This window comes from Cupressus sempervirens, chromosome 6 (genome assembly GCF_028749045.1).
Source record: "Cupressus sempervirens isolate cs-2001-9-10 chromosome 6, ASM2874904v1, whole genome shotgun sequence".
NCBI lineage: Eukaryota > Viridiplantae > Streptophyta > Pinopsida > Cupressales > Cupressaceae > Cupressus > Cupressus sempervirens.
In genome coordinates this window covers 118,628,998-118,643,680 of record NC_143123.1, presented here as the reverse complement: position 1 = coordinate 118,643,680, position 14,683 = coordinate 118,628,998, and the positions used below count along the sequence as shown (strand labels likewise).

General features: G+C 34.5%; 1 pseudogene; it reads left to right on the top strand.

Moving 5' to 3' along the window:
• Positions 1 to 1,041: 1,041 nt before the first annotated feature.
• The window catches only part of LOC149551508 (anaphase-promoting complex subunit 8-like), a 197,556-nt pseudogene continuing 183,914 nt past the window's right edge, over positions 1,042 to 14,683 (top strand).

Here is a 14,683-nt window from a genome sequence, read left to right as displayed (position 1 = left end):
CCGAGCATGTCTATATGGTAGATGATCCATCTCACCGAAATGCATAGGTAGCCAGCCACTGCAATCGCCTTGTATATAGGATCAACCACTAAATACATAGTTCACACTATCGAACCATCGAACCATGGATGCATTAGAACAACAACATAACCCCCCCTTAATGCAGACGGGGTGTGATGACAGGCAACTGAGAAGATGGGCCAAAATCTCCTGCAAATGAACCAAGAACAAGGAGAGAGGAAAAGAGGTACAGACACCTATACAGACACGGTCAAATGGACTCTGCATGGGGCTAATGTCGTGGAAGGGACACTCACTTGACAAAGGGAGAATGCCTAAAATAGCAAACAATAATCCCCCCATGGTGCTTTATGAAAATAGTGCAAGTACAACTAACTCAAAACAACGTTCATGACTCCCGGAATGCAAAAGTGACACTTTATCCCAGTGCGAAACAAAAAAGTGCTTCAAAATGATAGCTACAATGATCAAAACTGAAAAAGAGCCATGACAAAGGAAAGTACAGCCAAAAACAAAGCAAACCATGGCAGGAAAACGATCCTCGGGCCTAAAACACTCAAAATATCAACCATAGAGTAAAAATGCCAAAACTATGATAGAAAGAGTAGAGGCCAAAAACTAAGGACATGGACTACATTTTTGAAAAGGTGACAGAACCATCTTTCCAAAAATATAAAGTTTTCAAAAAATTGACATGGGACGCAAAAGATATGCATGCCGGAGTCAAAAATAGGACTTCGGACTTCAACAGAAAAAATGGGCAATGAAAAAGCATCAAAACCTAAAAATACCTACACCAAAATCTTTTTCTCAGAACCAGCTTTCCAACGATTCTTTTGGATCGAAAAAATACCTCCGTATGCAAAAGTTATGGCCAAAAAACCACAAGTAGGTCCAAAAGCAAATCAGGAGAGGTGCAAGGCAGGTTGATGACATCGCCTTGACGTCAGCAAGTCACACGATTAAATTTGACGGCTTGGAGGCCGTCGCTGCAAAAAAAATGCCACGTGGCAGGTACGGATGAAGATGTGGCAGGGGCCATGTGGCAACGTGCCACATGGCACGCCTGCCACGTGTCACGCTCAGAACAGCGCTAACGAGGCACGGGTGATGACTGTGCCGGTGACTGGGAAAGGAGCGGAGGAGCCGGCGGAGGTGGCCGTAGGGGTGGCACCGGAGTGGCCCGCGGGCGGCGCCAAGCCGCAGCGGCTCAGCGGTAGCGCTGCCGGTGGCAGCGGCCGGTGAGCTGCGCGGCAGCGGCCGTTGGGTGGTGCGGCGGTGGCCGCTAGGTGGCTGCCCGGTTGAGCGCCCGAAAATATATTTTAAATTTTTTTTTTCGTCCCTGCGTCCATACAATCCGTACGGCAGACCCTGGAGGCTTCAAAAAATTCCCAAAATTGCCCTGTGTCCAAAATCGAAAAGCTTTATATGAATCCTGACTGCAAACGGCCTTCCGGATCTAATGGTGATGTTCGTTTGGGCTGCAAGTGCTCCGAAAAAATGCCGATCCCCTGATTTGAAGAAAAAATGCACAAACAATCTAGGGTTTGTGACTCCAAATCACGGCTTCAAAATTCTTCAACAAGCTGCAGCAAGAAGGCTCTGATACCATGTTGGAGTTGAGGAAAGCCAACTCCGAAGATGCCCAAGATCACCTGCATGCGAGACCTGTCAAAGAGAAGCCAAGAAGGGGAAGAGCATGGAGCAAGGGAAAAACCCTAGATGGACATGAGAGCCAAATATGCAAACACAAAAAGAAAATGTATTTACAATATACACAATGTCTTATGAAATACAATGAGAGAGAGCCCGCTTATAAAGAGCTCATGGAAGCTTGTAGAACAAGCTGGAAGGTGCTAGGAGATAAGTGTGACAACTAGAAGGGAACAAACTCCCGTGTTGTCAACAACTAACCACTACATGCATTAAATATAAAATATTAAATAAATGCATTTACCTAAGTAAGCTTAAGTAATAGAATAAATAATAAATAATTAATTATTTACTCTAACAGAAACCTTAGAACACTATAAAGGAAGTTATGTTAAGGTTGGTATGATGCACCATGTATTATGAAAGGTAAAGGATCAATAAGATCAGATGTGATAATTATTATTGGGTTGAAGGACTAAATCACAATCTATTGAGTGTTGCATAGTTGAGCTGTTTAGGTTACATAGTTGATTTTCAACACAAGAAGGCTAAGATCTAGGATGGGTCTAGAGAACTTATTGGAAGTGGAGAACAATCAAGAGGTAACTTGTTCTGCCTCGACCTATCTGATGATACATGCTTGTTTGCACAATATGAAGACATTTGGTTATGGCATAAGAGGATATGTCATGTAAATTTTGATAATTTGGTAAGCATTAGGAAGACGAAAAGAGTAAGAGGATTAACAAGATCAAAGAAACCTGATAATGTAATGTGTAAGCAATGTGAATTGGGTAAAATGACAAAGTCTAGTTTCAAGAGAAAGATCTATTTATCTAATGATATATTGGAGTTGCTTCATATTGACCTTTTGTGGACCTATCAAATTGCAAAACTACTATGGTGATAAATTTTTCATTCTATTTGTTGATGATTACTCTAGAATGATGATTGTGATGTTTCTAAAAGGAAAATTTGACGCATTATAATTGTTAAAGTGGTATTTAGGTAAAGGAGAAAAGGAAATAGATCAAAGCTTGAAGTTTCCAAGATCTGATAGAGGAGGTGAATTTATATCCAAGGAATTCAATATATTCTACAATGGTAGGGGAATCAAGAGATAGATGTCAACATTGATGACCCCTCCACAAAATGGTATAGCTGAAAGGAGGAATAGATCAATCATGAGCCGTGCAAGGACATTGATGATGGAGAAGAATGTTTCACAAAAGTACTGGAGAGAAGATATAAGTATAACTATTTATACTTTGAACCGAGTACAAGTCAATAAAAGTACAAATCTTACACCTTGTGAGTTATGGTTTTGATATACAACTAATGTGAAGTATTTCAAAATATCTAGAAGCAAATGTTATATATTGAAAGACAATAGACATGGAAAACTTGATGCTAAAAGTGATGAAGGCATATTCCTAGGATATTCCACTAAAAGAAAAGCTTATAAACATTTGAATTCTAACACTAACAAATTTATGGAAAGTGCAAATATTAGACTTGATGAATATGTAGAGAAAATGAAATTGAATGCAAGCAGTAACTTGAAGACTACAATAATTTTGTATATGTCTATGAAGGAGACTCTATTACCCTACCTAAGCCTAAAAATAAATTTATGAACTTACAATAGAAGACTTTCAAGCATCAGGTAGTTGGAGCCAAGCATCAAGTTGCAAATGGCAAGATTCAGGAAGAGCATGTCGAGCATCAACAAGTGAATGTCGAAGAACCAGAGGAGGAAGCCAAGATACTTGAAGTGACTGTAGAAGATGAACCTGAAGAACCAATGCAAGAGGAAAGAAGATCAGAAGCTATGTTACTAAAATATGTGAGAAGAAATCAAACACTAGATCAAAGCATTGGAAACAAAGAATTTGGAGTCATGACAAGAAACAAGTTGCGAAACAACACATGTTTACTATGCAAATTTGAGCCTAAATCCATGAAAGATGATTTGGAGAATGAAGATCAAATTTAAGCAATGAATAAGGAGATTGAGAAAACAAAGAAGAATAATACTTGGACATTGGTACCTAGACCTAATGATAAGAATTTTGTTGGTACAAAGTGGGTATTCAGAAGAAGTTGAATGAGAAAGGTTAAGTCACAAGAAACAAAGAAAGACTAGTTTGCAAGGGATATACACAAGAAGAAGGAATTGACTATGGGGAGACATTTTACCTAGTTGCAAGGTTAGAAGGAGTGAGATTTTTTCTTGCAAATGCTTCTTTCAAAGGATTCAAATTGTACCAAATGAATGTCAGATCTACATTTTTTAATAGAATATTGGAGGAAGAAGTCTACATTGAACAACCTGAAGGATTTTTTGACCTAAGCAAGAGTAATATGGTATGTAAACTACACAAAGCAATGTATGGATTGAAACAAGTCCCTAGAGCATGGTATGAAAGGTTACACACACATTTGGTGAAGATTGGTTTTGCAAGGACTAATGATAACAATAATATATATTTGAAGACTAAATCTGGAAAAGGGGTATGGTTAGCTGAAATATTTGTGGATGATATCATATTGGGAGGACAAGATTCATTATGGAAATCATTTTCTAATGAAATTAAGAAAGAGTTTGAGATATCTATCTTTGGAGAGATCAAATTCTTTGTTGGTTTGCAAGTATATCAAATGAAGAAGGGTATATACATTACACAATCTAAGTACATAAAGGAGATATTAAAAACCTTTGGGATGGAAGAATTGAGACCAATTAGTACACCTATGGCTACTATACATAAACTTTCAAATATGAATCAAACCTTGTATAGGTCAACGATTAGAACGATACAATATGTTGTTTACAACAGACCAGATATTGCAATAGCAGTTGGGATTGTTGCTAGATTTTTTGTGAATCCTAAGGAGAATCACATGATGGTTGTAAAAAGAATGCTGAGATCTATGAAAGGAATAGAGGATTATGGTTTGTATTACAAGAAAAGTGACAAGTTTGAATTGAAAGTCTACATAGATGTCGATTGGGCTGTAAAAGTTGATGAAATAAAGAATAAAAGTGGTGGAGATTTGTTTCTAGGAAAGAGATTGATTTCATGGAAAAAAAAGAAGCATAACTGTAATTCTCAATCTAAAACATAAGCTAAATATGTAGCAACAATAATTAGTTGTTCTAACATATTGTGGATCGAGCAATTGTTGAAAGGGATGAAAAAAGAGATCACTAAACCAATTGTCAATTTCTGTGATAACACAAGTGATATAAACTTATCTAAGAATCCTGTGATGCACACCAAGATGAAGCACATTTCTATCAAGTATCATTACTTGAGAGAGTTGGTACAAGACAAAAAAGTGATATGGAGTATGTGAATGGAAAGGAACACATTTATGATATACTCACAAAAGCACTACCTAAGGATGCTCATGAATATCTAAGAGGTAAATTGGGAGTCATTCCTTTAGTTGAAGCTACCTAAGCTAAGATGGAGCTTTGTATCAAATGTTTTGACCAAGAATATATTATGAATTGATGTAGAAGGTCACTCTTTAGGACCTACCTAAAGCTTGTGAGAAGATTGTGAGGAGTTTTAGCTGCAAAGTTAACAGAGTTACACTCACAAGCGAGATGACAGAGGGAGAATCTAGTTGAGAGAACTAACAAAGAGATATCTACATGTTGAAGATGTATGAAGCATCTTTGGCATTGTTGTCAAAGAGGGAGAGTATGTATATTTACCATCCACAAAGATATAAAGAAACATGATATTGGTAGTTACCATACAACATAAGGGAGAAGTCAAGAAATTACCACATAAGAAGGTATCTATCAAAGAGGAAGAACATGTTCTGATATGATCGAGGGAGTTGTTATAATTGGTGTCTAGAGGTGTTGCATATTAGAGCTACATGAGATGAGAATAAGAATGAAACTAAGGATATTAATGAAGATCTGTTACTGAACCTAGAGGGAGTTGACTGAAGCAAGTCAGGTGCTTTAGATTTCATGTTAACTAGAGGTGTTGCCATCAATGCCAAAGAGGGATATTGTTGGAAGCTACAATTGGAACATTTATTATGTTGTCATTGATGTCAAACCTTATTGGTGAGACATTATCTAACTGAGTTGAATGCCTTATTAAGATGATTGATGAAGAGGATTTGAGAAGAAGAGGTAACAAGAAGATCTAGTGGAAATGTTGAGTTATGTAGAACTACAATGGGCACTTGATCAGTTGGACTTTGAAAATATAATGTGTTGTTTAATCATTACACTAGGTGGAGAATATAGTTGAGTCAAAGCCTTATAGAGATATCAATGGAAGATCAAATGCATAGGCTAAAATGAGAAATAAAAAAGAAGATTAATGAACTTAAAGTACAAGCTGAACTGTGCTAGTCTCAACCAAGTGACAATTAAGATCGAGAAAGATATAGTGTTGAATGAGCATCAACAAAATACCAAGACAAAATAGCATAAGCCAAGAAAGATAATTTAATGATGACTGAGGCCAAGGAACATAGTATTGATCGAGTGTTAGCATTTGATAGTTTGTAAAGGAATTGGGAATTTTCCAATCGACACAATTGAATTTTCAAATTGGTCAAAGTGCATGAAGGATAAGTATTGATGAGCTAGAACATTTAATGCATGCTAAACCATGTTTGAGCATTCCTAGGAATGGATTCAAAGAGAAGTTTTGAGAAGTATCTAGAAGGAGAAGGAGGAAATGAAATGATGGAAGAATTTGATGAATCTGACCTAACCCTATGATAAAAAATGATGTTTAAATGAGAAAAGGTCAAAGCCACCTATTTATGGAGGTATAAGGAATAACGTAAAAAATATGGTTGACAGTTGTTGATTAGAAAACTTGAGAAGAAGGCTATGAAGTATAGAGAAAAGTAGAGGTGAAGAGTGATTACTTGAAGGATTTCCAAACAGATCAGAGATGGAGATGAATATAAAGGCCAGTCAGTGAATTAATCAACAAATGAGCTACATTTTGATTTGTATGTGTAAAGTGAGTTGTATTTTATTAGATCAACTTGCTGTTAGATTCTAACCATTGTATCAGTTAAAATCCTTTAATCAAGGTGATATTCTAATGGGATGTTATTAAGCCCTTTAACTAGACCACTCTTAATAGGGTGATTAAATCCTTTAACAGGATAATAGCACGTATTGTAACCTTTAACAGGGTTCACTCTTAATTGAATTCACTTCAAAAGAGTGAAAAGTTGGTAGTATGTTGCTGGTGGTTTTTTCCAAATTGGGGTTTGACATTAAATCCTGGTGTTATATTTGTTTAAATGTTGTTTGAGATGTTTTACTATTTGTATTTTTCAAGTTGATTGCTATTGAACCAATGAATTGCATGTTATTGTTACTATTAAGCTGATATAGAGACTGAGTGGATTAATGAATAAATATGAGTTGTTAAAAGTGGTTAAAAGTTTACTTGAAACATTTGGACCTGAGAATAACTGAACCCACCTCTCAGTTATTCTAAAATTATTCTAACACTATGATGTGCAAATGTACAAATAGAAGTATGGAGGCTCTCAAATGATCCTAGCTATGCAACCCTTGCAAGATGCACCAGAGAATGAGAGATTCGAATATGAGAGCAAGAGCTAGCATCCAAGAATAACAATGAAAATGCAATGTAATGAAAGATACACTAAAATGATGTGCAAGATGCAAGCTAAGCTAGCAAGATGAGGGTATTAAAAAGCCTTCCTACCTAAGCTATGTGAGCTATTCTAAAGCAATAAAGGAAATCTAAGCCAAGAATGTCATAATGCAAGTAGAATTAGAGCTAAGCTAAAATGCAAGAGTGCAAGAATGCTCCAAGTTCTTCAAAGCTCCATAGTCACCTAGAAATCCTGCAACATAACATTAGTAAAAAGTAGGAGAGTTTCAAAATGAGGAGAGAGCCCTCCCTTTTAAGATAAATGGACGATTGAGATTAAAAGGAAAGGGAGGCATAACCAAGGGTGGAGAAGTGGAGAATGCATCTTGAGTGATCCATTTGCACAAGCATCTCACCTAATCAAGATCAATAGTGGGATTTTGAAAATAAAAGATTCCTTTCACATAGAAAATTGTGCATTCATGTGTAGACAAAAATGCCCTTTCCTCTTATTTAAAAAATAGGAATAATGCTTTATGTGTAGGCACTTAGGATAAGTGGGACCTTAGGGATTTTATTTAATTAAAAGGGAGAAAGTTATTTTAATTAAATAAAAGACTTAGGATAAAGTGGTCAAACCATAGGTTATAATCAAATAAATAAAATTTTGAAGATTTGATGAAAGATAAGCAATGGATAATTTATGCAAAATTGCTAGAAAGGGGGCTCATAGTCTAGATGACCAATTTCAGGTGATTACACTAATCTCTCCTTATTACTTGCAGGTCATGATCATAATTTTCTCTTTAAGGAATATGTATATCAATAACTATGGAATATAAATTTAAATGAGTATTTAATTATTCTCAAGTCTGTAATTGCCAAATATCGAATGAGAGAACATTAATAAATTTCAATTCCTCTCTTGGTCTATCAACATGAGTATAAGTATTATCTTCGAGAGACATGTCATGAGAGGAAATGTGGACACAATATGGAACCATGTCTCCTTATAACATGTTTGTTCACAATTAAACAATTCTTAACATAACCCTGATTAGGTTAGTTATTACTTAACCAAATTTAATTTGGCAAGTCATCAATCTACATATAATTTGATATATCATTTGCTTGTTCCATAATATTGGTCAACATTAGTATACTTGATCATTACTTGATATGTTCTATGAATACATATGATCATTACTTGACCCATGATAAGAAGATAAATAATATTATAATTTGTTGGTACAAATTACTTCTACATATATAATTAATGCAAACTATCATCATTACATGTGACTGATGCTACTATGTATCAAAACTCCCTCTAGCTAGGGATTATAATCAAGTATATTAAATGGAGGTATCACCTAACTTGTGATATCAAAGGATATAATGAACATCAAGTTGTATGCCATTCTTCTTAAATCCAAGTTATGGTATCTACAATGACATCAAGTCTCATGATGTCTACCATAACATGTCATGACATATCCACCGATATTACATCACCTAATATACACCATGATTATCTCATAAATAACATAATGATCTACAATTAAGATCAATTCTCATGATATTGATCAAAATTTCCAAGAGACACCAACTACCATGATGTGTATGAATATCAACTCACATGGTATTCATCATGATAGTGAACATTGTAAAGTTTTCACCTTACATTATTGGATGCAAGTGTATAATATCTGAAAGATCGTCTCCTTTCAATAATAGTAAACATATTTTAAATACACACACACACACACACACACACACATACATTAGTACAAACAATAATTTTGAGACTTAGTCTCAATAACTTACATTTCAACTATGTCAAGTTTATTCTTGAAGTATTCAACTTTAACTCTAGAGAGAGGCTTGGTGAGATTTTTTTTGTTTTATCACTTGTATTAATACACTCTAATAAGATCACATTCCTTTCTACCATATCTCTCACATAGTGGTAACGAATCTCTACTTTGATTGATCATGGAACAATGGATTCATTGAGAGCTCAATACATCGCAGTGGATAATAGTAGGTTTCAGGGGCTCACCAAATAGTCCCACAATCAACATTCGAAGCCATAATGCTTCTTACTCCCATAGAAGCTACAATGTATTCAACTTCTAGAAAATTTTGTGCTACTGAATATTTTTTCATATTTATCCAAGAAATCATAGTTGATTCCAAAATGAAACATCAACTTGAAGTGCTTTTTCGATAAGTCGCACTTCTATCCCAGTCTGAATCAAAGTATCTATGTAGATATAGGTGAAATTTTCCATATTTGAGATGATATCCAATAGTATCTTGAAGGTACCTCAATACATATTTTACAACAATTATGTGTATCTCTCATGGTTTAAACATGAACTAGTTGAAAGCATTCATTACATAGAAAATATTGGTCGAGTGTTAACTAGGTATATCTGTGATCTAATTATTTGCCTACAAAGGGTAGAATCTGCTAATCTAGATTCTACTATTGCCTCTTTTAACTTATGTAATTTGGTTTCCATGGGTGTAGACATCGACCTACAATTTAAAATACCAAATATCTTCAAAATATTAATAATGTATTTTCCTTGATTTAGAAGAATACCATCACATATCTACCAAACTTCCAAATAAAGAAAGTAGTGTAAAATGCCCAAGTTCTTCATGCCAAATTCTGAGGCCAAGTCCTTTTTAAATTGGAAAATAAGGTGATCTTCTCTTTTGATTGCCAAGTTATCAAAATTTAGGATTAGTATTAGCATATCACCTTTAATAATTATAAGATAGAGATTTGGGTCTACATCATTCATTGTAAACTCTAGTCCCATAAGATAGTTTTTGATGCTTTCGTACGAGGCTTGGGGAATTTATTTAAGTCCATATAGGGATTTCTTCAATTTTCATACATGTGAGGTTGAATTATGAATCACAAAGCCTCCAAGTTGTTTTAAATAGACTTCTTCTTTGATATTCTCATTCAAGAATGGAGTTCTCACATCCATTTGTTGAATCTTCTAGCCTTTTTTTGCTGGAATAGCTATGTTCGCTCTAACATAAGTATATTAGGAAACATGTGAAAATGTCTTCTCCTAATCATTACCTTCCTTTTAAGAGAACCCTCTGGAAATAAAACATTTTTTTCCTTTCTCTATACTGCCATCTACAACATGCTTGATTTGAAGAGCCATTTGGAAGAGATAGCATATTTTTCTTTAGGTCTAGGTATATATCCCATACATCATTTTTAAAATGCATTGATACTCCTTTGTCAGGGAAACTTTCCACACTTCATTTTTTAGAAATTCTGTTACACCCCAAGTTAATAATTTTGCTCATCAAGGTAACATAACTTGAGAATCTATTATGCCTCTTACTACTTGTAAAATTTCCTTCGGGTGCAACAATTTTTTTAGCTTCCTCAATCATTTTTCTATCCCAAAGTGGTATTTTCTTGTTATTTTATTATTTTCCTATTAGTATCCCCTTTGATTCTTAGGATCAATTTGGTTTTCATTTGTGGTTTCTTCTGGGTACTCCCTTTAAAACTTGGGACTAGGGTTCTCCTCCATATCTTTAGATGAATCATGAATTTATAATTCATTAGAGCTCTTTGCACTTTTGAAGGAAATATCTTCCTCAAATATGGCATCTTTTTTTAGTTCTATTTGTCTTTGTCTAGGTATGTATATCCTTTAGGCTTTTGAGGTTTCACTATAGCTTATGAAAATTCCTTTCCTTCCACAAGGCTCTAATTTTGACCTCTTCTCTTTAGGCACATGGATATAAATAGGAAAACCAAATACCCTTAGGTGGCTTATGCAAGGTTTTATACTAGTAAAATCCTCTTCATGAGTTTTGTTTTCAAGGTGTCAATGTAGACATTTCTTTTGGATGTAAAAAACTATTGTAGATGCTTCTACCCAAAATGAGGTATCTATGTTTTGGTCATACATCATTCATTTGGAAGCCTCTACAATAGTTCTATTCTTTCTATCAACTGCTCCATTTTGTTGAGGATTATAGGGTACATTGAACTCCCTCTTAAGCATGACATTAAAAGAAAATTCCTTAAAGATTTATGAGGTATATTATTTCTCATTGTTTGTTCTTAGTGTTATAATTTTCTTTGTAAATGAGTTTTCTATTAGGCTTTGAACTCTTTGAACCTTTTAAAGATCTTTTCTAACTCTTTAAACTTAAGGAAATACATCTAGGTATTTCTTGAGAAGTTGTCCACAAAAATCAAACCCTCCCATGAAGGGAGAAAACATGGGTCAACATAAGTCAGAGTGGACTATTTGGTTATGCTCAAACTATTTTGAAAACTTCCCTCAGTATTTTTCCCTAAGGCACACTGTTTGTATGTCCCATTATGAGTTTGATTTAACTTGGGTAGTCATGTTACAAATTTTTCCATAGAGGTTAGGGCACGAAAGTGAATATATCCCAACCTTCAATGGTAGGTCTCATTTGAGTCAGAAATTCATGGATGAGGGCTTGGTTTTTTAGTACAAAGTTTGTATGGGTATCCTTGTCTTATATCTATGGTTTTATCTTTCTTATATGTAGAGTTCTTTGGCCATGCCAAAACCTTCCCATCCATGAAGGTGACCCTATATATATTATCTTTTGGGGAAAACATGGATACTAGATTTCTCTTAATTCCAGGTACAAATAGTACACTAGCCAATTGCATAGAGATACCTAATTCCAATTTGATGGTGCAAGTTACCCCTCCTTTTAATGGATGTGCAAAATCATCCCCAATAGTTACTTCTAATTAGTTTCTTCCACCATAGTTTCTAGGTATTCTCTGAATCATCTGATGTGCATTGATGAACCATTATCAATCACCAAGTGTTAAATTTGTTTGAAAAGTGATTTAATAGTGCTGAGTAGAAAAAATAATTCTTAGATTCATCTTTTGTATTTTTTTTTCCAACCTTATAAAATGATTCTTGTTTCTTTTTTCTATCTAGCACTTGAAAACATAGGGTCCATATTGATTACATCTAAAACATTGAACTTGAGAAACATCTTTCCCCTGCTTGGATGAACCCTTTCCATGAAAATTTCTTTTTCTTTTGAAATGCTTCTTCTTACCTTATTATGAGAGTTTGTGTTTGAAACATGATTATCCTCATCTATAGGTTTTTTCTTGTTTCCTTTTGACATTTGTCAAGCTTCTTCTTGTAGGTAGTCAAATCTTAATTGATCAAATTTTGGAAGTTTTGATCTTGTACTTACTCCTTGAACAAATGATCCCCATGAATTTGGTAGGCTACCTAAAGCTATTAGAGTCAACTCTTTGTTATTAATTTCATATCCAATAGTTGACAGTTGATCCTTGAGCCTAGTTATTCTCATGAACTATGCATTGATGGATTATCCTTTGTTCATGCTTATGTGATTAATTAACATCTTTAGTGCAAGGGTTCTACTAGTGCTATTTATTTCGTATGCACTCTCAAGGGATTTGAACATAAGGTATGTAGTCTCCTATTTTATCAATATAGATAGTATGTGATCCCTGACTACATCTACTATTAATTCCATGGATTTTTCGTTATTCTCAATCCATTGAGTTTTTTTTCAGTTCATCCCCAGGCTCCATCTTCTTGTCTTTTACAAATGAATCTAACTTATTCTCTTCTCGTATTATCATAATCCTCAACTTCCATGATGTGAACTTATTTTCACCTTCAGGACAATCTTCATATCTGATCATGTTTGACATTTTGAAGAATAAAATGTGATTGCAATTTCAAGGTGAGTAATATGATATCTCAATTTTAATTTGGATATTTTTTAACAAGGCTTTGGTACCATGTAAATATGATTAAACTTATTATTAGATTGATAGATATATTGTAATCTACAGATTGTAATGTACTAATCTCTTTCTTATTGCTTGCAAGTTATGATCAAAATTTGTTCTTGAAGGAATTTGTATACAAATATGTATAGAATATAAATTGAAATATGAGTATTTAATTATTATTGAAGTTTTTATTCGTCAAACACCAAATGAGAGAGCATTAATAAATTTTTATGCCTCTCTTGGTCTATCACCATGAGTATAAGTATTGTCTTCAAGAGACATGTCATGAGAGGACATGTCTCCACAAAGTGCAGCCATTTTCTACCATGACATGGTTGTTCACAATAACAAAATGTTTAACATAACCCTGACTAGGTTAGTTATTACTTAACCAAATTTGATTTTGCAAGTTGTGAAAATGTATATAATTTACCAAATCATTTTTGGTGCAAGAGCACCCACAATGAATGATGAATTACCAAGATCATAAGAACACCTAGAGTAGGTTAGGAATTGATCAAATAGGCATCTAGACCAAATTGTAAGACCTAGTTCCAAGATTGGCAATGTTATAAGCCCTTGGTCAACTATGGTCAAACATGGTCAAAGGGCCTAGGATCTTAGGATTTGTTTTATTTCTCATTTTATCATGCTGAGGACCTATTTGGGTCATTTTGACTAAGTTTTATTAGTTCTAGTTACAAGTTTGCAAAAATTGCAAAAAATGCTAAAAAGTTGTCAAGCATCTTTAGCAACTTTTTGCAAAATAATGCAAAAACTTACCCAACGTCCATAAAAGGTTTGAAATTTTGTTATGAACATTATAAGGCCTATAATAAGCCCTTTAAAGTGGATAATAGGAAGAGATAATGTACTTTTCAACTTTCAATCAATAAAATACCCTATTTTATAGTAATTCTGCCTGCTATCCCACATTGTATGGATTTGTACAGAGTCATCTGGTGTTCAAACTTACATTTTTGGATAGGTGTATGAAGTATCTTTCCAATTCATATGGTTTAATGATCCATCTATCTCCTAACTCAAGTTATTGTCACTTTTGCACAAGTAGGTCCAGATTTCTTACTAACCTAGCGTTTTGAAGGATTTTCAAGCATATAGAAGGATTTCACCATGGAAATCTAATGGAAAAGGGTGAAATCCTAGAATTTTCAATGTACTATAATATTCAAGTGGTTTTAGGAATGTTCTTGAAGGGACCTATCATAAATTTGATGCCCTAGGCATGCAAGACCCATATGCATGTTAGGAAAAGGATGCAACATCTCCCACATCTTCAACCAGAATTGGCACCAAGGCTTGAAATCAAGTTTATAACTAATTTAGGGTTTCTTGCACATTTTCCCATCATTGGTTTATAGGATGGAGTCCTATAACATGTACTTCCTTTGTAAATGGAGGCCTAATTGCCAAAGTTGCCTAAGCGAGAAAGTGAACAAAAGCCCATTTTTGTGTGTCATCAAACCTTGGTTCCTTAGTATGTTTTGTAAGTACCAAAAGGGTGTCCAAAAAAATAATATTTTTCCCCAGGTTGTGT